This window comes from Nicotiana tabacum, chromosome 2 (assembly GCF_000715075.1).
Source record: "Nicotiana tabacum cultivar K326 chromosome 2, ASM71507v2, whole genome shotgun sequence".
NCBI lineage: Eukaryota > Viridiplantae > Streptophyta > Magnoliopsida > Solanales > Solanaceae > Nicotiana > Nicotiana tabacum.
The window spans coordinates 91,314,712-91,339,858 of NC_134081.1; positions in this window are offsets into that span (position 1 = coordinate 91,314,712).

The window sequence follows — 25,147 nt, forward strand, 5'->3', positions numbered from 1 at the left end:
GCACGGTCAACTCACGTGCTACGTGGACAACTCACGTGCTATGGTATTAATATCGTCACAACCAGGCCCTCGGCCTCACTCAATCATGTACCTCACTAGCCTCACCATCATCAACAACAAGGGAACACAACCCACATCAAGTATTACAGCATATTAGCAAATAATAGAGACCGAGGTAAATATGTACAATAATTTCTATGACTGAGTACAAATAATGTGAGCATGAATAAAGCCTAAGAATGATCTCTAACATGAAGGCAAACAAGTTCAACAACAAATAAGCACATAACCTCAAATAATAGCCATTAGGCCTCACAGCCTCACGGGACGGACCAAGTCTCAATCCCTCACGGTGCACACCCACACGCTCGTCACCTAGCATGGGTATCACTTCCAAACAATCACGTGATGTCAAATCTCCGGGTTTATACCCTCAAAGCCAGAGTTAAAACTGTTACTTACCTTAGTAGCGTAAAACTCGTACTCCGGGATGCCCTCATCTCTGGATTCGGTCTCTAAATGCTCCGAATCTATTTACAATCAGTACAATACCATCAATACGCGCTAATGGAATGCATTTCACAAGAAAAGCTACAAAATTAGACCAAAACCCGAAATTGGCTCAAACCCGGCCCCCGGGCCCACGTCTCAAAATTCAACAAAATTTACAAAACTAGAAAGCCCATTCACTCACGAGTCTAACCATACCAAATTCATCAAAATACGACATCGTTTAGTCCTTCAAATCCTTAAATTACTTCTCCAAAAATCCCAAGCCCTAACCCCTCATTTTCACTAATTACAATGACTAAACAACAAAAAATCATCACATATACAAGTATTAGGGCTCAAGCAACTTACCTCACTGATAGCCCTTGAATTACCCTTCAAATATCACTCCAAAAGATTCACAAACCGACTTGAAAATGGTGGAAATGAACCAAATTCACTAAAGGTTCTATTTATGGTTTCTGCCCAGATTTTCCGCGCCTGCGGAACCGCACCTGCGGTTAAGGCGCCGCATCCGCGAACTCCACTTAATTCTCCAGCTTCCGCACCTGCGCTCCAGGCCTCGCACATGCGGGCTCGCAGGTGTGTGGCCAAATCCTTCATGCCTGCGCTCCAGCCTGGCCTCACATTTTTCCGCATCTGCGCAGAAAATTCTCGCGCCTGCAAAGGTGCACCTGCGCTTTTCCTCCGTTTCTGTGAAGTCTGCCTAGCATCTCCCTTTTTGCATCTGCGCCCCAGGTTGCGCACCTGTGGGCTCGCAGATGCGACCTCCAACTCGCACCTGTGCAACCATCCTAGCCCAGCATTGCTCACACCTGCGAACTCCCCACGCGCACCAGCGGCCTCGCACCTGCGACTCTTTCTTCCGCAGGTGCGAAAATAGTAGTAGCAGCACCTTCAGCTGTAATTTCCAACTTCGACAAATCCGTTAACCACCCAGAATCACCCCGAGGCCCTCAGGGCCTCAACCAAAAATATGAACAAGTCATATATCAACATACCAACTTTGTCGAACCTTCGAATCACTCAAAACAACATCAAACCATCAAATTACCCTCAGATTCAAGCCTAAGAACTTCTAAATTTTCAAATTCGGCAATCGATGTTGAAACCAACCAAACCACGTCCGAATGACCTCAAATTATGCATACACATCACAAATGACACTGCGAACCTATTCCATCTTCCGAAATTCCATTCCGACCCCGATATCAAATTGTTTCCACTGACGACCGAAATCGCCAAGTTTCCAATTTCGCATATTCAAGCCTAATTCTACCACGGACCTCCAAATCACATTCCGGACACACTCCTAATTCCAAAATCACCTAACGGAACTAACGGAACCATCAGAATTTAAATCTGAGATTGTTTAAACCTAGGTCAACATCCGGTTGACTTTTCTAACTTAAGTTTCTACTTAAGAGACTAAGTGTTTCAATTCACTCTGAAACCACTCCGGTCCCGAACCAACTAGCCCGATATAACATAATATAGCTGAATAACATAAAAAGAAGTCGAAATGGGAAAAATGGGGCTATAACTCTCGAAACGACCGGCCGGGTCGTTACATCCTCCCCCTCTTAAACATACATTCGTCCTCGAATGAGTCTAACAGAAGACATACCTGAAATCACAGCATCTGAAGTAATAGCATCTGGCCTGGCTGGGAGGGCATAGAAATGGGCCTGACCACCCCCTGATCTACCTTCCCCTCTCTGGCGACCCATAGCTGACTGGGCTCCGCCCCTAGCTGGCTGAACTCCACCCCTAGCTGGATGGGCGGGTGGTGGAGGAACTGGTACTGGTGCCGTTGGCCGAGTACTCCGCTATGGAGTCACCACCCAACAGCCTAGGGCAATATCTCGCAATGTGAGCAAAATCCCCGCACTCGAAACAACCCCTCATCTGACGAAACTGCTGCTCCGGATGCCCAAAAGAATTCCCCGATGACACCTGAGCGGGCGGGGCATAATGAGAACCCTGCGCTGGCAATGCACTAAATGATGACTGACTCTGCTAAAACTGATCCTGCTGAAACTGTCCTTCTTTAGGAGCACCACTGAAACCACCCTGACCACGAGGCCTCTTAGCCGCCCTCTCCTAACCTCGAACCATCTTAATCTGTCGAGCAATGTCGACAACCTCATCAAAGGTAACCCCAAATACTCTCTCCCTGGTCATAAGCAATCGAAGCTGAAAACCGAGGCCATCTATAAACCTCCTGATCCTCTCTCGGTCTGTGGGAACCAACCATACCGCATAACGAGCTAACTCGGAGAACCGTATCTCATACTATGTAACAGACATCTCACCCTGGTGAAGCTGCTCAAGCTGCCTATGTAGCTCCTCTCTGCGAGACTCAGGTACAAACTACTCTAGAAAGAGAACGGAGAACTGCTGCCAAGTAAGGGGTGCTGCGCCAACAGGCCTACGCCTCTCGTAAGTCTCCCACCATCTGAGTGCGGCCCCATAAAACTGAAAGGTAGTGAATGAGACCCCACAAGTCTCCAGAATACCAGCAGTACGGAGTATCCTCTGACACCTATCCAAGAAGTCCTGAGCGTCCTCTCCCTCTGTGCCACTGAAAGGTGGCGGCTGGAGTCTCCCAAACCTCTCCAACCTACGCTGATCATCCTCAGGCATAACAGGAACCACATAATCATGTCCAGCTGCAACCGGTTGGGCTGGTAGTGCCTCCGGTGTTTGAAATCCCTGAACAACCTGCTCGGGTGTGCGAGCGACGGGAATCTGAGTGCCTCCCCCAGCCTGAGAAGTGGCTGCGGCCGTCGAGATAGAGACTTCCTAAGCAAGCCCGGTACATAATGTCAGATTCTGAGCTAGGGCCTCCTGAAGGCCTGAAATGACAATAGGCATAGGTGGTGCCTGAGCTGGTGCATCAAAAACTGGAACTTGGTCATGATCTGGGACAACTGGTTGATCTGCAGGTACCGCCCCAGCTGTTGTACGGGCTGCACCTCTTCCCCTACCACGGCCTCTACCGCGGCCTCGGTCTCTCGCGACTCGAACTGGTGGTTGTCTCTCTTGACCGGTAGCACGAGTCCTCACTATCTGTGAGAGACTGAAATACAGATGTTTAGTTACTAGAATACACAGAACGCACGATAAGAATCCAAGAATATGAAATTTTCCTAAAGGTTCTACAGCCTCTCGAAGATAAGTACAGACGTCTCCTTACCGATCCGCAAGACTCTACTAAACCCGCTCATGACTCGTGAGACCTATGTAACCTAGGCTCTGATACCAACTTGTCACGACCCAAAATCTAACCATGGTCGTGAAGCTGCATATCGTGTTACAAGGGAAGCCTACTTCCCAAAATATTACTACTAAACCAATTATAAGAATTTAATAAAATATTTTCAACATTTGAATTTTTCATAAACTAAATCAACTCTAAATATTATTATAGAAATACGGAAACGTGCCCCAAACATCAGGGTGCCACTAAGTCATGAGCGTCTAAAATTATAAACTAAGATATATAAACTGTCTAACTGTCCAAAAGAAGAAATGACAAAAGGAGTAACAAGGTCCTGCGGATGCTCGCAGCTACCTTGCAATCTCCACAGATAGTCGGCCTGAACTCAACAATCGACACGCTGTAAATCACTTGGATCTGCACATAAAGTGCAGGGTGTAGTATGAGTACAACTACCTCAGCAAATAACAGAAATAACTAAGGAACTGAGCAATAGTGACGAGCTAAGTAAAACAGTCCAATTATTCCTTTTCACAATTTAAAAATAAACAGAAATAAACAGGTAAATTCCATAACTCAGTAAATGCCACAAAGAAGTTTAACAGATAAATGCAGCAACAACACAAATAAATACAACCTCACAGCAGTGTCACTCCATCACTCATCACTCGCGCTCAACACTCAACACTCCAAACACTCAACACTCTGCGCTTACTGGTGGTGTGTACAGACTCCGGAGAGGCTCCCAAAGCCCAAGCGCTAAGAACGGACAACTCACGTTCCATCATATTAATACCTGGATCCGCACGGTCAACTCACGTGCTACGCGGACAACTTACGTGCTATGATATCAATACCTGGACCCGCACGGTCAACTCACGTGCTACGCTGACAACTCACGCGCTATGGTATTAATATCCTCACAACCAGGCCCTCGGCCTCATTCAATCATGTACCTCACTAGCCTCACCATCATCAACAATAAGGGAACACAACCCACATCAAGTATCACAACATATTAGCAAATAATAGAGACCGAGGTAGACATGTACAATAATTTCTATGACTGAGTACAAATAATGTGAGCATGAATAAAGCCTAAGCATGATCTGTAACATGAAGGCAAACAAGTTCAACAACAAATAAACACATAACCACAGATAATAGCCATTAGGCCTCACGGGACGGACCAAGTCTCAATCCCTCGCGGTGCACACCCACACGCTTGTCACCTAGCATGGGTATCACTTCTAAACAATCACGTGATGTCAAATCTCGGGGTTTATACCCTCAAAGCCAGAGTTAAAACTGTTACTTACCTTAGTAGTGTACAAATCCTACTCCGGGATGCCCTCGTCTCTGGACTCGGCCTCTGCTCCGAATCTATTCACAATCAGTACTATACCATCAATACGCGCTAATGCAATGAATTTCACAAGAAAATCTACAAAATTAGACCAAAACTCGAAATTGGCTCAAATCCGTCCCCTGGGCCCATGTCTCGAAATTTGACAAAATTTACAAAACTAGAAAGCTCATTCACTCACGAGTCTAACCATACCAAATTCATCAAAATCCGACATCGTTTGGTCCTTCAAATCCTTAAACTACTTCTCCAAAACTCCCAAAGCCCTAACCCCTCATTTTCACTAATTACAATGACTAAACAATGGAAAATCACCACATATACAAGTATTAGGGCTCAAGCAACTTACCTCACTGATAGTCCTTGAATCACCCTTCAAAAATCACTCCAAAAGCTCCACAAACCGACTTGAAAATGGTGGAAATGAACCAAATTCACGAAGGGTTCTATTTATTGTTTCTGACCAGATTTTCCGCATCTGCGGGCTCTTTTTCCGCACATGCGGGACTACACCTACGGTCAAGGCGCCGCATCCGCGAACTCCACTTAATTCTCCAGCTTTCGCACCTGCGCTCCAGGCCTCGCACATGCGGGCTTGCAGGTGCGGACAAATCCTTCGCGCCTGCGCTCCAGCCTGGCCTCACATTTTTCCGCATCTGCGCAGAAAATTCTCGCGCCTGCGAAGGCGCACCTGCGCTTTTCCTCTGCTTCTGTGAATTCTGCCCAACATCTCCCTTTCCGCATCTGCGCCCCAGGTTTCGCACCTGCGGGCTCACAGATGCGACCTCCAACTCGCACATGCGCAACCTGCCTAGCCCAGCATTGCCTGCCTAGCCCAGCATTGCCTGCACCTGCGAACTCCCCACGCACACCAGCGGCCTCGCACCTGCAACTCTTTCTTCCGCAGGTGCGAAAATAGTAGTAGCAACACCTTCAGCTGCATTTTCCAACTTCGACAAATCCGTTAACCACCTGGAATCACCCCAAAGCCCTCGGGGCCTCAACCAAAAATACCAACAAGTCACATATCAACATACCAACTTAGTCAAACCTTCGAATCACTCAAAACAATATCAAACTATCAAAATACCCTCGGATTCAAGCCTAAGAACTTCTAAATTTTCAAATTCGGCAACCGATGCCGAAACCAACCAAACCACGTCCGAATGACCTCAAATTTTGCACACACATCACAAATGACACTACGAACCTACTCCAACTTCCGAGATTTCATTCCAACCCCGATATAAAATTGTTTCCAGTGCCGACTGAAATCGCCAAATTTTCAATTTCGCTAATTCAAGCCTAATTCTACCACGGACCTCCAAATCACATTCCGGACGCACTCCCAAGTCCAAAATCACCTAACGGAGCTAACGGAATCATCAGAATTCAAATTCGAGATCGTTTACACATAGGTCAAGATCCGATTGACTTTTCCAACTTAAGTTTGTACTTAAGAGACTAAGTATCTCAATTCACTCTGAAACTACTCCGGTCCTGAACCAACTAACCCGATATAACATAATATAGCTGAATAACATAAAAAAAGTAGAAATAGAGAAAACAGGGCTATAACTCTCGAAACGACCGGCCGGAACGTTACATTTGAAGCTGACTCTTTTCTGCTTCCCGAACACACAATGTTCACAGAACTCTATATTTCCGGTACTTTGGCCACATAAGAGACCTCTTTTGCTGAGGATGGAAAGACCTTTTTCACTCATATGCCCCAATCGCATATGCCACAATTTGGTGATGTCAAAATTTGATTTATCTGATATTGTAACTGCAGCAGCACCTGTAGCAGTAGACTTGCTTTCATGATCACAAGAGCACCATGAGAAATTTTCAGAACTCCACCTTCACATGTGTACTTGCACCCAAGAGATTCTAGAGTGCCCAAAGAGATAAGATTTTTCTTCAAGTCAGGAACATGTCTAACATCGGTGAGAGTTATCACCATACCATCATGCATTTTGATTCGGATTGTACCTTTTCCAATAACTTTGCAGGCAGCATTGTTGCCCATCAAGACAACTCCAACCTCCAATAGATTCATATGTGGTAAATAAATCCCGACTGGGACACATATGATAAGAAAAATCCGAATCTAAAATCTACTCATTATTAGATTTGAAACTATTATTAGTTGCTAAAAAAATAGTTCCCTCAGTCTCATCAGCAGCTACACTTGCTTCGATAGTGTCAGTATTTTTGTGCTCATTTTTCTTTTCTATATGCTTTTCTTTGTTTTTCAATTTAACGCATTCAGAAATAATGTCACCTTTCTTATGACAATATTTGCACATGACATTTCTGTATCTGGATTTTGACCTTGATTTAGGTTTCTCACTACTTGAATCTTTCTTATTGGATCTACCTCTTATGAATAAGCCTTCCCTTTGGTTCCCACTAGTTTTTTCAGTAATATCTCTATCTATTTGTTCTTTTGATTTCAAAATAGATTTGATATCTTTATAAGAGATATTATCCTTTTCATAAAGTATAGTATCTCTTATATGTTTAAACGACTGGGGTAAGGAAACAAGCAATAACACAGCTTGATCCTCATCTTTAATTTCAGCATCTATGTTACTTAAATTCATAAGAAGAGAATCAAAAGTATCAAGATGTGTAAGTATAGAGGTACCTTCAGCCATACGAAAAGTGTAGAGTTTTTGTTTTAGGTAAAGCCTGTTTTCTACTATTCTTTTCATATATAGGGTTTTAAGCTTTTTCCATATGCCTTTGGCTGAGCTTTCTGCTGCAACTTTACGCAAAACCTTATTTAAAAGATTTAAAATAATACCCCTTTGCTTTTTGTCTATGACGGCAAACTCCTCGTCCGTCATTTTATCCGACATCTTCTCTTTTCCTTGCAGTGCCAAATCTAAGCCATCCTGAATTAGGATAGCTTCCATATTTAATTGCCACATTCTGAAGTTTGCACTTCGGTCAAATTTCTCAATATAAGACTTTGTTAGAGTCATTTTGGCTATTTAAACTAACCCGGTTAGATCTGGCTCTGATATCAATTTGTTAGGATCGGGTTACCGGGTAGTGCGGAATTTAGCTAAACAACGTTATAATGGCAATAACAAAGACAATGCAAGTTGATAATAACGGCAATTAAAGAAGATAAAGAAGACACAAATTTAGCGTGGTTCGGTCAAGGTAATCTACGTCCACAAGCGGAGAGGAGAGATTTTACTATACCAACAAAAGTACAAAATTAGAGTAAATACTCTAATTAGTCCCAAATACCCCAAGAGAATAACTTCACAAGATCACTCCAAAGAAAGGGTTCATACAAGTGTTTCCCAACACTCACTCTCTTACAAATTACTCTATAATAAAATAAAGGAGGAGAAAGAAAGACAAGAGTGAGAAGATCTTGAATTGGTGTATTTTCAAATGAGGAGAAGCTCCTCTATTTATAGCAAGAAATCCTTGGCCTAATAGTGGATATTATGTCATGACAAATATCATGATCCACAAATTTTGTTATAATGGATATTATGTCATGGCAAATGTCATAAAAATTTGATCATATTACAAATAGTTTAAGATGCGTAAACTATTAGTCCCCCATATATCTCGAATAAGGTTAAAGAAGACAAGAAAGAGAGATTAAGATAAGTTATTCTTCTGAGATGAATCCGAAATGTTGAAGACTCTTTTGACATGAGATAATTCAGAGATCTTCCTTCAGATTTGTGTTTGGTAACACTAATTTTGTGGTTTAGAATATTACACTTCCTCCCTTAGTTCTATTTCTTTGGCACAAGAAGATCCATGTCACCCTTTTCTCGAGAAATACTCTACTTTGATCCTTGAATGGGAGAAAATAACTTAGAGACAATAATCGTGTAGGTGCATGTACAAGCAAATTTATTAAATGTAATCGTACAATATTGATTAAGTGAAGTGTTTCTTTTTTAAAATTTCAATTACTCTTTCGTATTTATTTTCTACTAGCACATGTATAGGAAAGTAAATTGTTTTGTAATACAAGCATAGACCTATATTTTCCTCTCTAAATATAACCAAAAGTTAATACTTAGGCCATAAAGATAAAAATTTCTGGCTAGACTTGGAGGGTCGATAAGTGGTGGTGGCGGTGTTGCTTGAAGCTTGTAGATTATGATTGTTGCTCTCAAACGCACATGCAAGTATACATGGTCGTACAAGTAATATAGGATAAGTTCAAATATCGTACCCACAGGGACTTATGATTTACTAAGTTAAACTAAGACAATTAATCTATTCAAGTAATTTTCTAAAGTCTGAATATTTAAATAAAACTAATCTAGAGTAGCAAACTAAGCGATTACGGGAAAACAAGTCGGGAATCTTAAAGACGAATTCAATGGGAGAAACTATTCCAGAGCTATGGGTTAGCTAACAATCTCATTGAGTCTTTCACTTAAATTGTCTAATTAATTTATCTGGTTTATTGATTGACATGGTTAATATTACTCGTAGTATTCTCTCGAAATATTACTCGCCTATTTAAGCTAATCTAGCACCTATATTCCTATGGAATTAGGATCAACAAGAACGCATTAGTAATTTTCCAAGTAAGAGATAGAATCTCACTAATTGGGCGTAGGCCTTTTGGGCCGCTGTGTATCGCGAAAGCGGCAGGCCCTTCGCGAACGCGAAGAAGACCTGATGCCCAGACCTTAAATATTTCCAAACACGGGATTTTACCTATTTTTAACCATCTTTTCATTAGTGCTCGGCCTAGAGGTGATTTGGAAGAGAAAATTCATCATCTTTTCATAGGTTATTTTCTTAACTTATTTTCTTCCATTTCCATCATCACCCACTAATTTCTAGCCTTAATCTCTGTTCTTTCATGATAGAAAATTAGGGATTTGGGAAGAATTGGGGATTTTTATAAATTTTAGATTTAGAACTCAAATTGGGGTCGGATTTTGAAACTAATTATAATCAGGCTCGGTGATGAATGAGTGATTGGGGTTTAGTCCGAATCTCAGGTTTTGACCAAGCGAGTCCGGGGTTGATTTTTGTTGACTTTTTGGGAAAGGTGTAAAGATCTTAACTTTATTTATTGTAATTTAATTTTCTAGCATTATTTGATGTTATTGAGTCTATTTTGGTTAGATTCGATTGGTTTGGAGGCAGATTTTAGAGGAAAGGCCCCGATAGAGCTTTTATTTGCTTGCGGCGCGAGGTAAGTATTGGGTTTAACCTTGATTTGAGGGAATTAGGAACCCTTGAGTTATATGCTATATGAAATTCATGTATAGCAGCGTATATGCGAGGTGACGAGTGTATATACGCCGTCAATATACTTGTTTTCCTGCTTTCCCATATTTCATTAATTATTTCATTCAATGTCTTTAACTGTTACATGCTTAAAATGCTTCCCATGCCTTTATTTGCTACTTGTCATTTATTATTCTCGTATTAAAAATGTTAGATTCTCTCATGCTTCCATGATTAACCGCTACTTGCCTTAATTGACTTACTCATACCCTTCAGTTGTCATTTATTTGACTTGTCTTACTGCTTAGTATTAATTATAGCGAATTCTTAATTTTGGGACGAGATTTCCTTTCTGATTCTGCTTCATATTCATTAATCGTAGAGATTCTTGTGATTTGAGTTGTTAAATTGATTGCACTTATTGATTTATTTATACTGTACGGTGGGATCGGGTTGCACGCCGCAACAGGTGAAATAAGGGAGAATTTATATTGATACAATGGGATCGGGTTACGTGCCGCAAAAAGTAAAATTAGGGTGGATTGATATGGTGAAATAAGGGTGAATTATGATATTGACTCTGATTATATGGTGAGATCGGGTTGCGCGCCGCAACATATATTTACTTATTATTATTGATATTTATATGGTGGAATAAGGAAGGATAGTGTTGTATGGTGGGATCGGATTGTGTGCCGCAATAGTTTATGTGTTTCTCTATTCCTTATTGTATTGTTGGCTTCGGTAGTTTCGTACGAGACTCTAAGAATTGGTATTTCTGGCATTTACTGGTTTTCTTTGTGGATTGAGTTATTTTCATGAGTTAACTGCCTTATTTCGTTTCCGTATTTTTCTTTCCTGTCATTATTTTATATTGCGTATAGGTTATTATAAGTGACATGTCTTAACCTCGTCACTACTTCGTCGAGGTTAGGCTCGGCACTTACAGAGTACATGGGGTCGGTTGTACTCATACTGCACTTCTTGTGCATATTTTGGAATCGGTCCCAGCGGCGATCAGTAGACTTTTATTCAGACCTTTAACTATATTATTCTAGTAGCTCATGCACTTGTGACACCGAATTCAGGGTTGTATTAGATATTTCAGTTGTTATAGTTTTCCGCACTTTACTTCAGATTTATTTCAGCTATTTCGGTTTCTTTATTATTATTTAATCTGAACTATTAAAAAAAGGATAAATTATTCTAACGCTGGCTTGCCTAACAAGTGAAATGTTAGGCGCTATCACGATCACGATGATGGAATTTCCGGGTCGTGGCATAGAAACTAACAAAATTATGATACTGTTTCCCCGCTAAATGATTTCAAGTGATAAAAGATTAGCTCTAGGATCCTTTGGAGAGGACTTTAATTAAGTATTTTTCATAACAAAAAAAATACTCAAATGTTTAGCTCTCAGACGCGAGCCAGAATTTGAAGTTTATAAGTTTTAGGTTCTAATCTTTTTAATTTACAATCTAAATTAATAATTTATACACATCTAACCCTATTCCTGAGCATACTGTTATTGAGTCCGTGCGCTACACAGGTTATCCTTAGTAGTAGTTAGCTAAATAAGATCATTTTTAAAATTTTGCACTTTTTCCAATATTGTTTATTTTACAACTAATAGCATTTTTAAATAATATTTATTAATACTTTATAAATTTATAATAATTAGTTTGCGAATAAATCATTGGGAACTCATTGCAATGCGTCATAGGATTAGTAAGGGTGGTTGGAGGGTGTATCAACCATCTTCCGCGCTTTAAAAACTAAATAAATAAAAAACGAGGGGTTGGACAACATTTATTTACGAAAAAACACTTGCACGTGTTTCAATAATTGCATTCTGTTCTTTTATCAACTGTAAATATATTACGTACTCGTAGGTACCCTCCCCCACCGTTGTACTTGACAATAAATGCACCTCAATTTATCCTGACGGGACAAAAAAATTCTGTCATCCTGTGATTGGTACAGACTATAAAGCTTTTCAACACTTCGGTATTGAAAAATTTGCTAAAAGATTGTCGATGTGAAAGCACTTAAGTTGCATCAAATTCAAATAAGGTCAGGTGGAATAGCTTAAAACCTAGTTGTTGTTATAAAAATAATTATAATGTGATTGTCTATTAATTATTCCGTTATAGATAATTTTTTTGAAGAAGATTATTTGTTTGGTACTCTATTAAAGTTTATCTACAAGCAACTGATGCAGGCAGATTGCAAGCAACTCAATGAAATGATTTGCAGCAGCTTCTTATTAAACATGCAGGTTGCAAGCAGCTCATGCAGATATCTTACAAGCAGCTCAAGAAAAGCCTCGCAGCTGCTTCATTTCTTCTATAAATAGAGGAGTTTTCAGTTCATTATGTATATCAGTTTGAAATTGAATATAAATATCAATCTCCCTCTATACTTGTTTTCGATTTATTTACTTTATAGTTTTTATTTTATAACACGTTATCAGCACGAGACTCTGCCAAAAATATTTACTTTCAAAAAAAAAAAAGGATCTAAAGATATGGGGAAAGAAGAAAAAATCCTACTTATCCTCCTTACAAGACATCGGTTCTCACGGTAAGTAGTACTAAGTTATTGCATATATGAAATTTTCACCATTTTTACTGTGGCCGGAAGGAGTGGTATTCCTTTGGTATCAATGCTTCCTTTTCACATCATCAAAGTAAGATGATTTCATGATTGGCTGAAACTAAGCAAAGGAATCGTGAATTCTCAATTTCCTTTTGCACTTTCATCTCTTTGCTAACACTAATTATTTGTTTATTTTGAGTAAACAAAAATTTATAACTACTAATCAGATTATAATGCATCATTAAGAGTCTACACTAAAGGTTAGTATTTTCTTTCTTCATTTTGTCATTTGCTACTAGCTTGATTGACTTCGTTGGGTTTATTTGATCTGAGGAATCTAATTTGTTCATTTGACAATTCATGCATAGAATTTGTTCCTGAAGAACAAAATTATGAAGAGGCATCAAACTTGCTCCTGCAGAGCATTGCTTGAACTCCAGCAGAATTCATAAGAAACATACGACCACTAAAAGTGGTTGAATATTTCATATCTCGTTATAACTAAATTTTTTTAACCATCAGAAGTGGTATATACCTATGACCACCAGAAGTGATTATTTAGGCTTTCGATGTTACAATTAAAGGTAAGCTAAAGAAATATTCTCTATATTACATTCACGCCTCGATTTGCTCCTGAAGTAGTAAATATTTTAAAAGAGATTGAAGCATAAAAATTTATGTGATTAATGCGCGTTCAGATAATTATGTTCGATTTCCTGAAGGATGAGAATTTTTGATAAATATTAACCCATTCCCTGAATTGAATGTGACAATATTAATAAAACTCGTAAATATGAACGCGCACTTGATGTAAATATATTACAATTGACCTCCAGAAGAGGTGGTATGATTGAGAGAATATATACTCAATATTTTGTATTTTAAATTTGCTCCTGAGTAGTAAAACAATTGAATTTTTCTCGTGAAGTAGGAAAATATTATGAAACTGTATCTTTCTGTGCTTAAACAAAATAATGAGCTATTCAAAGTTATTTTTGTAGTACATTTTCATTCCCTGGAGTGAATGAAGAAATACCACAACTCGCCTTCTGAAGAGTTAGAATAACAGAAGATATAAATATTATTTTTGTGGCATAAAGATCATTGTCGCACGTACCTGTTGTACGTAAAACATCTTGGATAATTTTATTAATTATCATTCTAAGGCAAAAGTTTTGCATCCTTGTAGAATGCTTTCTACTACAACCACATTAATATATTATGGTTAATTATTGAGTTACCCGTAGGAAATAACAACTCGTGTATCTTTTCTTAAAGGATGCAATGACTATGTGGTTGCCGCATTGATACAAAATATTCAGATGTTAATAGTATTTCTCCTTGAAGGAGACATTTGTCACAAAATTAGTAGTAGAAATATTAAAATTCTTAATTTTCGTCATTTATAAATTTAGAATTGACATTATATTGTTTATTTGATTATGATTTTCTCTCATGACACCAGAAGTGACTGAGCAATATTTGGTAGTACAAAATTTATCAAAAGCTCCCGAAGAGCTAACTGTTTGTCTAAAAGACACATGACACAAATAGTGTCTCAATAATATTTGATTGTGGACAATAAATTGAAGGCTCCCGGAGAGCTTGTTTGTCATTATTGTGGCCAAAACATATGTTATGATAAACCCGAAGTAGATAAATACAAATGACAATCATACTAAGACTACAAATGATTGAAAGATTGAAAATATTCATGTTTCCACAATCATAGGGGGTAAATATGTAAGTGAAAAGTTACCCGCCTTATTCTTCAATTTGTACTACATCACGTAGCAGTCACAGTAAACCAGAAATTTTTACTAGACAAAAGTAGCTACAGTAAATCAGAAATTTACTGATACAAAGTAGTCGCAGTAAATAAGAAGTTTACTGATATAAAAGTTTATGCCATAGTAAACCAGAAGTTTATTAAAAGATAGCACATACCATAATAAATTGGAAGTTTTTATTTGCGATCTAGTTTAAATATGATGAGCTAATTTAGAATTCTGATAAGCATATATTGAAGAAATAGAAGATTCTTCAAGAATTCTCTTGTGTTGCTTGTTCTCATAATAATATGATTATACTAGCTAAATTTGGGACTAAGACCCCTAATTCTGAAATATATAAAAGGTGAATATGGGTTCATTCACCTATCATGTGAACCACTTATAGATGCATATATGAGATGGCTACATGTGATATTATTGTCAACCCGCAGTTTGACATTTGAAATTGATTTTCTCAATTAAAAGCATAATTTTCAGATTATGAAATCAAGACAGTTCATCTTGATAACAGTGGTTTATATTAAAGTTGGTTTAGCATCGAATACTTCATATTAATGGCTAAACTATTGCTTATGAGAACAAAGCTTCATGTGTTGGTCTAAGATTTTCTAAATTGCATACAACGGGACTTGTATGTATCAGACCAACAATATAATAAGTCCTCCCCTCAATTGATTTAGGATCAGAAACCAAATATTTTTACTATCTAATAATTTTTGATGTGTGGTATATGATTAATTTCTCTACCACAATGCACAAAGATAGGTTTCCCAAAGAAGATTAGGGATATGAGTTAGTTTTTCTAACATTTGGGAGATGAAATAAACAGCTGAAAATATGCTATATGAATCGAATTATCATTAATATGATCCTTACTTAGAATATAATTCAAGTCGATTTCCAAAAGCATTTGCTGATCCAAAATTAAATATCATATTTCAGCTGCGAATGCTCCTATTAAAATTAAAGTCCCTAAAGGATAAAGTTTACTGCACGCATGAAGCGTAGTAAACCAATCGGTTCCAAAGATAACAATCCTTGAAAAGGATAGGAGCATATGATCAAAATGATCATAATGAGGAGGAAATGAGCTCTACAAAATCCCACAGCATAACATTTCATGAAACTCCAGAATAAGTTCAGGTAACTGAGAATAAAAAAAGTGATGAGATATGAACAAGTTATGTCACTTGAGAACCGATACAAAATGATCGTCGACGATATATTTGATACAATAGAGTGTACAATATTGTAAAAGATTGTGAGGATCAGACCTGTAGTCCAGACACCTGAAGATGTCATGCCATTTAGATGCAAGTCATAACCTATATGACTCATTTGATCAAATTTATATAAAGATCCCTAAAAGATTTAAAATGCTTGAAGCATATAATTCAAAGTTTCGAGAAATATACTCAATCAGATTACAAAAATCTTTATATGATTTAAAACAATCAGGGCACATATGGTATAAATACCTTACTGAATTGATGAATGAATGTTATATAAATGATGGTATTTGTCCATGTATTTTTATAAAGAAAATAGCATCATAGTTTGTTATACTTGTTGTTTATGTTAATGACATAAATCTCATAAAAACTCTAGAAGAGCTCCAAAGGGAAAAACTTTGTCTTAGTCTGCAAATTGAATATTTAGCAGACGAGATCTTTATCCATCAATTCGTCTATACAGAAAATGTCTTAAAACGCTTTTATATGGACAAAGCGCACCTATTAAGTACACCAAATGGGTGTTTGATCACTTGAAGTGAATAAGGATCTGTTCTGACTTTCAGAAGAGGATGAGGAACTCCTTGGTCCTGAAATAGTCTATCTCATTGCAATTGGTATACTTATGTATCTTGCTAATGCTAACAAATGTAGTACATATCATATTGGTTATGCAGATGTAGGTTATTTATCCGATCCCCATTAAGTTCGATCTCAAATCGGGTATGTGTTTACATGTGGAGGTATTGTCATATCATGGCACTTCACAAAGCAATCTATTACTTCTACTTCTTCGAATCATGCTGAGATAAATAGTTATTCATGAAGCAAGTAGGGAATGTGTATGGTTGAGATCAGTGATTCATTTTATTCGAGAAAAATGTGGGTTGGAATGTGATAAAAAAAACCACAATATTATACTAAGACAATGCTGCATGCATAGCCCAATCAAAGGGAGAATTTATAAAAGGAGATAGAACGAAGCACATTTTACCAAACTTATTCTACACACATGATCTTCAGAAAAATGGTGACATCGATGTACAATAAATCTGTTGGAGTGACAATCCAGTAGATTTGTCCACTAAATAACTGCCAACTTCAACTTTTGAGAAGATGTTATACAAGAATGGTATGCGAAGACTCAAATATTTGGAATAAGGTTTTCATCAGGGGGAGTGAAATATGCGTTGTACTCTTTTTTCCTTACTAAGATTTTTCCTATGGGGTTTTTCTTGTAAGATTTTTAATGAGGCGGCTAGAATTGCGTATTACTAAATATGTGTACTATTTTTCCTTCACTAGGATTTTTCTCACTGGGTTTTTCCTAGGAAGGTTTTAATGAGGTACAATATCTTTTAATGAACATCCAAGGGGGAGTGTTATGAAAATAATTATAATATGGATGTCCATTTATTACTCCGCTATAGATAATCTTCCTAAAGAAGATTATCCGTTTGATACTCTATTAAAGTTTATCTACAAGCAGCTGATGCAGGCAGGTTGCAAGCAACTCAATTAAATGATTTGCAGCAGCTTCTTATTAAACAGGCAGGTTGCAAGCAGCTCATGCAGACAGCTCAAGAAAAGCCTCGCAGTTGTTTCACTTCTTCTGTAAATAGAGGAGTTTTTAGTTTATTATGTACATGTAACGACCCGGACGGTCGTTTCGAGAGTTATAGCCTCGTTTCCCAATTTCTACTTCTTTTTATGTTATTCAGCTATATTATGCTATGTCGGGTTAGTTGGTTCGTGACCGGAGTGGTTTCAGAGTGAATTGAGACACTTAGTCTCTTAAGTAGAAACTTAAGTTGGAAATGTCAACCTGATGTTGATCTATGTGTAAACGATCTCGGATTTGAATTCTGATGGTTCTGTTAGCTCTGTTAGGTGATTTTGGACTTAGGAGTGCGTCCGGAATGTGATTTGAAGGTTCGTCGTAGAATTAGGCTTGAATTGGCGAAATTGGAAATTTGGCGATTTCGGTAGGCAGTGAAAAATTTGATATCAGGGTTGGAATGGAATTCCAGAAGTTTGGAGTAGGTTCGTAGTGTCATTTGTGATGCGTGTGTAAAATTTGAGGTCATTCGGACGTGGTTTGGTTGGTTTCGGCATCGGTTGCCGAATTTGGAAATTTAGAAGTTCTTAGGCTTGAATCCGAGGGTGGTTTGATGATTGGATGTTGTTTTGAGTTATTCGAAGGTTCGACTAAGTTTGTATGTTGATATATGACTTGTTGGTATTTTTGGTTGAGGTCCCGAGGGCCTCGGGGTGGTTAACAGATTTGTCGAAGTTGGAATTTGCAGTTGGAGCTGCTGCTACTGCTATTTTCACACCTGCAGAAGAAAGCCTCGCAGGTGCGAGGCCGCTGGTGTGCGTGGGGAGTGCGCAGGTACGGGCAACGCTGGGCCAAGGCTGGGAACACAGGTGCGAAGAATTGGCCGCATCTGCGAGCCCGCAGGTGTGAGGCCTTGAGCGCAGATGCGGAGATGAGAATTTTTGGGCTGGTTTCGCAGATGCGCACCAGGGACCGCAGGTGCGAGAAAGGTGTCTGCAGGTGCGGAAGCTGGGGGATTAAGTGATCTGCACAGGTGCGGATCCTTGGACCGTAGGTGCGGTCGCGCGGGTGCAAGAAAATGGCCGCAATTGCGAAAAACCTGGGCAGAAACCATAAATAGAACCCTTCGCGATTTTGGTGCATTCTTCACTTTTTTATTCGGTCTTTGGAGCTTTTGGGAGATATTTGAAGAGGGAATCAAGGGGGTTTCGTTGAGGTAAGTTACTTAAGCCCTAATACTTGTATATATGGTGATTCTCCGTTATTTAATCATGATAATTAGTGAAAATGAGGGGTTAGGGCTTGGAATATTTGAAAGGTAATTTAAGGATTTGAAGGACCAAACGATGTCGTATTTTGATGAATTTGGTATGGTTAGACTCGTAAGTGAATGAGCTTTCTAGTTTTGTAAATTTTGTCGGATTTCGAGACGTGGACCCGGGGCCGGGTTTGAGCCAATTTCGGATTTTGGTCTAATTTTGAAACTTTTCTTGTGGAATTCACTCCATTAGCATATATTGATGGTATTATACTGATTGTGAATAGATTTGGAGCATTTGGAGGCCGAGTCCAGAGGCAAGAGCATTGCGGGGTAGAGATTTGACCGGTTTGAGGTAAGTAACGATTGTAAATCTAGTCTTGAGGGTATGAAACCCCGGATTTTGTATCATTCTACTATTTTTAGTGACGCACATGCTAGGTGACGGGCGTGTGGGCGTGCACTGTTGGGGATTTGTGACTTGGTCCGCCCCGTAGCAACTGTAAAGTTGCATACTTTGTTGAAACCATTGATACTTATATGATTTAGAAAGATTTTATGTAAATTGGGCTGAATGCCATGTTTGGGCCTTGCGCCAATGCTGTTTGGACCCTAAGGGGCTGTTTCTTACCATCCTCTCATTGTTTTCGATTGAAAATCTATACTAAGGCATGTTTATACTTGTTTACCGCATAACTCAGTTTTATGACTCTATTTTGATGTATATAAATGTTTTGGCATGAATGCCCTGTTTTACTGAAATGCCCGAGTGTCTTGAGAGGTTTATGACTGAGTGAGGCCGAGGGCCTGATTTGTGAGGATGAGTGTGGATCGGGGCTGCCTGCTTGCAGCATACTTTATTATTATGGCATGTGAGTTGTCCGTGCAGATTATAGCGCTTGGGCTGAAGGAGCCCCTCTGGAGTCTATACACACCCCCAGTGAGCGCAGGTACCTACTGAGTGCGAGTGCCGAGTGCCGAGTGCTGAGTGACTGGGAGGCATGAGTGATTATGAGGTATGCCCGAGTGGCAAGAGTGATTGTGAGGTATGCCCGAGTGGCACGAGTGACTGTGAGGTTTGCCCGAGGGGTTGTTTATGAGTGATATTTTGCCCGAGGGGCTGTTAATGATTTCATCATTTTTGCTCACCTTTGCATTTTTCCTCTGTCTGAAAACTGTTGAAAAATATCTATAAATGATTTTTACTGGAACTGGGTTAAACGAGATATTTTGATTCAAATCCTGATTTTTAAAAGCATGTGGTATTTTACTGAGATTTTCCGGTATGAATTTTATATGCTTTATTACTCATCACTACTGCTCAGTCTTTATTTATTGTTACGTACTGAATTGGCGTACTCACGTTAATCCCTGCACCTTGTGTGCAGATTCAGGTGTAGCTGGTCACGGTAACGGTTATTGAGTGTTCTGGTTGCAGATTTTCTTGGAGATAGCAAGGTAGCTGTTTGGCGATCGCAGCCCCTGTTCTTCTCCCTCTTATCTTCCTCTAGTTGTATTAAGCTATTTTCTAGGTTGAGTTAGCCTTGATATTGTTTGATAGATTGTAGTAGATACTCATGACTAGTGACACTCCGATGTCGGGCTTTTTCTTCCGCACTTTTATTTTAATTGGAACTCCTTTACGAAGGTTTTTATGTTAAATAACCTTGAAATTATCTTTAAAATGAAAATATCGGTTTGTTTTGGAAATGAGTTGGCTTGCCTAGTTCCACGATAGGCGCCATCACGACAGGGGTTAGTTTTGGGTCGTGACAGTACATCAGTTTGAAGTTGAATAAAAATATCAATCTCCCTCTATACTTGTCTTTGATTTATTTACTTTACAGTCTTTATTTTATAACAGTTGTATCTTTTTCATACCGAACACATGATAAACAAATAAAGAGTCTGAAACCTAACTGTGGTATTTTTGGACTCGAGCGACCAAAATAGGTTAAAAAAAGACTAGGCACCATTATATATATAGCGCGGTTATTCACCGCGCTATATCTTAACGGCACATTTGTCCGTTAAGGTATAGCGCGGTGAATAGCTGCGCTATAGGTATAGCGCGCATATATACCACGCTATACATAAATGTTGGGCCCACCGATAATTCTTCTGCACTTAACTAGACACACCAATAATTCATAGGGGTATAGTGCTCATATTTAAGGCGCTATACATCAAATAATTGTACCCCCGGACTGATTTTTTCCTTATTTAAGGAGTTTCGGGTTTTTGTAAAAATCCATTAAGGATCCTTCAAGTCTTCCAAAATATTTGTTCGTTAAATATTTGTTCGTTAAATTATTTTGCATTTTGTCATAATGTACGAAGAGCGAAAAATTAGGGTTTCATTATATTGGGAGGTAAAGTTATGGTGGAAAATAACTCAGTACGATATAGTTGTTCTCCACAATGTCATGTTATGTTGCCACTTACAATGGAGTACGATACATTGGTATCGTTGTTATGTAAAAAAAAATGAGTGTGAGCAAACGTTCATTGAATATTAAAGTAACCGAAAGATATCTGTATTCCGTTACTCTGCAAGGGATTACTTGCTATACTGAGTTTAACATGAAAGACTATGAAACTATGAAAGATTTATTGAGGACTCCGGATGAACATCGAGAAATTCTTGTGATAAAAATGTTTGAAATGCACGTCAAGGCTGAAAACGTTCGCAATAATGAGGTTTCGCAAAGTAGGGATATCCCTCAATCATCAGGTGGTTATTTTGGAGCAGTTTTAGCCGAACAGTTTCTGAGTGAAAGAGTTTGGCCTGATCTAAACTTATCTTCACGGGTGAATGAGGAGCGAGGAAAACATTTCTCCCTTAGTTTACATAATCCACAAGCTGAATGGTAAACTTTAATTTTTCTTTGTGTTACGATATTTATTTTTATGTATTGAATTTATATTAACACTCATATATTCCACAGGGGGTACCGGCCAGATATGTATTTTACAAGTTATAAACCAACGACCAGTTGGAATATGCCTAGTTTTGGTGTGTTGGATCATGGTGGTCCATTCGGGAGTCATCATCAACGGGATAATGTGCATCATGGGATATCAACACATTATGATTTATAAGTGAAGTGATAAAGTGTATATGTAAAGTTTGGATGAATTTGAGAAACTCATTATTTTATTAGTTGTGCAGCGAAAACGAGCAACTTGAAGGTCATGTCCTTAGTCAATTGCCCGAAGACGACATATTTAATCGGGATCTGGCAGTTGCGCAGAGTTAGAAAGAGAATAGTGATTATGACAACAATGCTGATGAGTCTGTGGATGATACACCCTTCCTTGATGAGGGTGATGATGATGAGGACGAGAATGTTGAAATTGATTTGACGAGGGAACATGCTCCACCTCCCATTAGACCAAGAGTGTACTAGTCCCATGTGTCATTTCATTCAAGGGAGATGAATCTAGAGTGAGATGAATCTTGACGAAATTCGAACAGTAATGTGAGATGAATCTAGAGCAACAGTGTTGTCAAAGGGAATGTTTTTTGCTGATAAAGCGCGCCTAAGCAGGGCGGTGCGAATGTACAGCATAAAAAGAGTGTCGTGAGATCGTGGTTCATGAGTCATCTCCGGAATTATACAAGGTTATTTGTCGTAGATGGTTTCAAGGTTATAATTAGATGCTGCATGCGAGGAAGCTGAAAACAAATATGTGGGTTGTGGGTAAATACATTGGCACCCACAATTGTGAAATAGACACATTCAGTGGGAATCGTTTTAACTTGAATGTTGACTTGATTTATCTAGTCTTGATTTCACACATTAAAGCATCCATAAGGTATAAGATCAAAGAGTGTATAACATCTGTCCACCAGGTATATGGATGTACCATTACCAAAAGAAAGGCATTTCTCGGGCGCAAACGTGCGTTTGAAATTGTTTATGGTCACTGGGATAAGTCCTTTGCCCCTCTACCCTGGTACATGGCCGCATTGAAATACTTTAACCCCGAGACTGTTATTGAATGGAAGCTTGAGCACAGTCTGAAAATACCATAACACATATTCATATATGTGTTCTAGGCATTTAAACCAGCCATTGATGGTTTTGTGCATTGTCGGCCGGTAATATCCATATACGATACTCATATCTATGGAAAGTATGATATTAAGTTGTTGATCGGCATTGCAGTAGATGCTAATGGAAGTATATTTCCCCTAGCATTTGCTATTTGTTCCAATGAAAGCCAAGAGACGTGGATATATTTTTGAACCACTTGAAGGAGCACGTTGTTAGACAGCGTTCAGGTATTTGTCTAATATCTGATTGGCATGGTGGTATTTTAAGTTCTGTACAGAATTTGCGTGCATGGCAGGAACTATATGCCTACCACCATTACCGTGTGAGGAACCTGAAGGCCAACTTCCAGAGGGCTTATCCGAACAAAGACTTATATGATTTAATGTGGATGGCTGTAATAGATCACCAAAAGTGTAAATTCAGGAGGCGAATGGAATTGATCAGGAAGGAAAACCAAGGAGCCTATAGTTGGTTGATGCGACATGAGCTTGACAAGTGGACTTTGCACGTGGATGGTGGCAGAAGATAGGGAATTCTCACTACAAATGTGTCAGAGTCTTTCAACGGGTTATTGAAGTTTGCACGTGGATTGCCTGTCACTTCCATAGTGCATATGTCATTCAAGCAGATGGCGGAGAGGTTTGTTGAAAGATCTAGAGATGCATCATTATTGATGGAAAAGGGTGTTGAATTTATGCCAATACCAATGAAAAGATTTGAGAAATACAGGAAGCGGGCACAATGGCATTCATTTTTGTAGTACCGACCACCAGCGCGATGAACGGGATTCCCGACATGAAGTCGGGTAACACTGCGATACCAGCCCATATACTCGTGCTCGCCATCCGTACGCTCAGGTGTAGGGGGTGGAGGAATCAGGTCATACTTTTGGTCCCAAACCTCAATTTGGGCCTCTAGCCAGTCCAAGTATGTCTGGTCAACCCTGGAACGATCATCCCGCTGGCAATGTGTCCTAAGCCAAGCGGGCGGAATAGGTACAAGCTGCGGTCCACCAAACTGGTGAAGGACTCGCTCAGTGGCATGATGCTCGACAATATCGAGACATATCAGTGGGACAGAAGAGCTCCACATAGCTCGGCCGCGGGAGCAATAATTGGGCAAACCAGCTATGAGCTCATCGTTGTATGGCCTCCATAAGAACTATTAATCAAACACAGGAATCGTGAGTAAACACAACACATATAAAGACATGCCAAGTAAACTTAAGAATATATGTACCTACGCGCCTTCAAGCTAATCCAACAAATCCCTGTAATAGGGGAGATGATGTCGAGCCTCGACCTCGCGTCCGTATCCTCGCCTATCAATCCACCTCCAAGCTAAAGGGAGAAATGGTGGAGGTGGTGCATCCGGAGAGATGGGTGGTAGAGGTGGCTAGAATTGCAGGAACCGCTCCCAGGACCAAACCTAATATATATTGTGGACGTAAAATTTAAGGTATTCTCACCCTATGTATGTTAAAATCATGAAAAGAATTGACTATGTTCTTACCTGCATCATCGGTAAAAATCCGGCAACGTCTCTCTGGGTGCCCATGGACGCCCGGCACATCTTCCTATACAGGTAACCTAGAACAGCTGCACCCCAGCTGTAACAAGGTAAAGTATCTAACCGCTCAAGATGATGTAGAAATCTTAAGCTGACTAGGTTTCCTGAAGTGTTCGGGAACAGTACACCACCAAACATCAGCAGAAGCACCAATCTCGTGTGCCGATCGATAACCTCCCGGCGGTGAATCATCCGTAATCTCCGCATCCATCGCCTCTAGATGCTGTCGGACGGGCATCAGCTGCAAGCGAGTGGCTCCACTCAATGTCGTCTCCTCCGCTGGCTGGAATCCGGTAAGCCGCTGCAACATATGCAAGTAATGCAATCCCCTATAGTCTCTGAGAGCACGCGGGTAAGCTACAGGCAACCCATCAACTGGCAGCCCAAAAGAACCTCCACGTCCTCAAGCGTGATGGTCACCTCGACGATGGGCAGATGAAACATGCGCATCTCCGGTCGCCACCGCTCTATCATAGCCGTGATCAACGCCCAGTCGAACTTCAACCGGCCGATCTCTATGATCATGTAGAAACTCGTATCCTGAAAGCGTCTAACTATACGGGGATGGAGTGGGTGGGCCCTAATGAACTCCCACATGTCGTCTATACGTCTGGCGTAGAATGTCTGGGACAAACACTGCCCATCCCATACGTATGAAGACCTATGCTTGGCCTGTAGCAACAGTAGCTCTAGCAATGCAAGTCCGGGATGCACATGCGGAACCTCCGTGACGATGACTG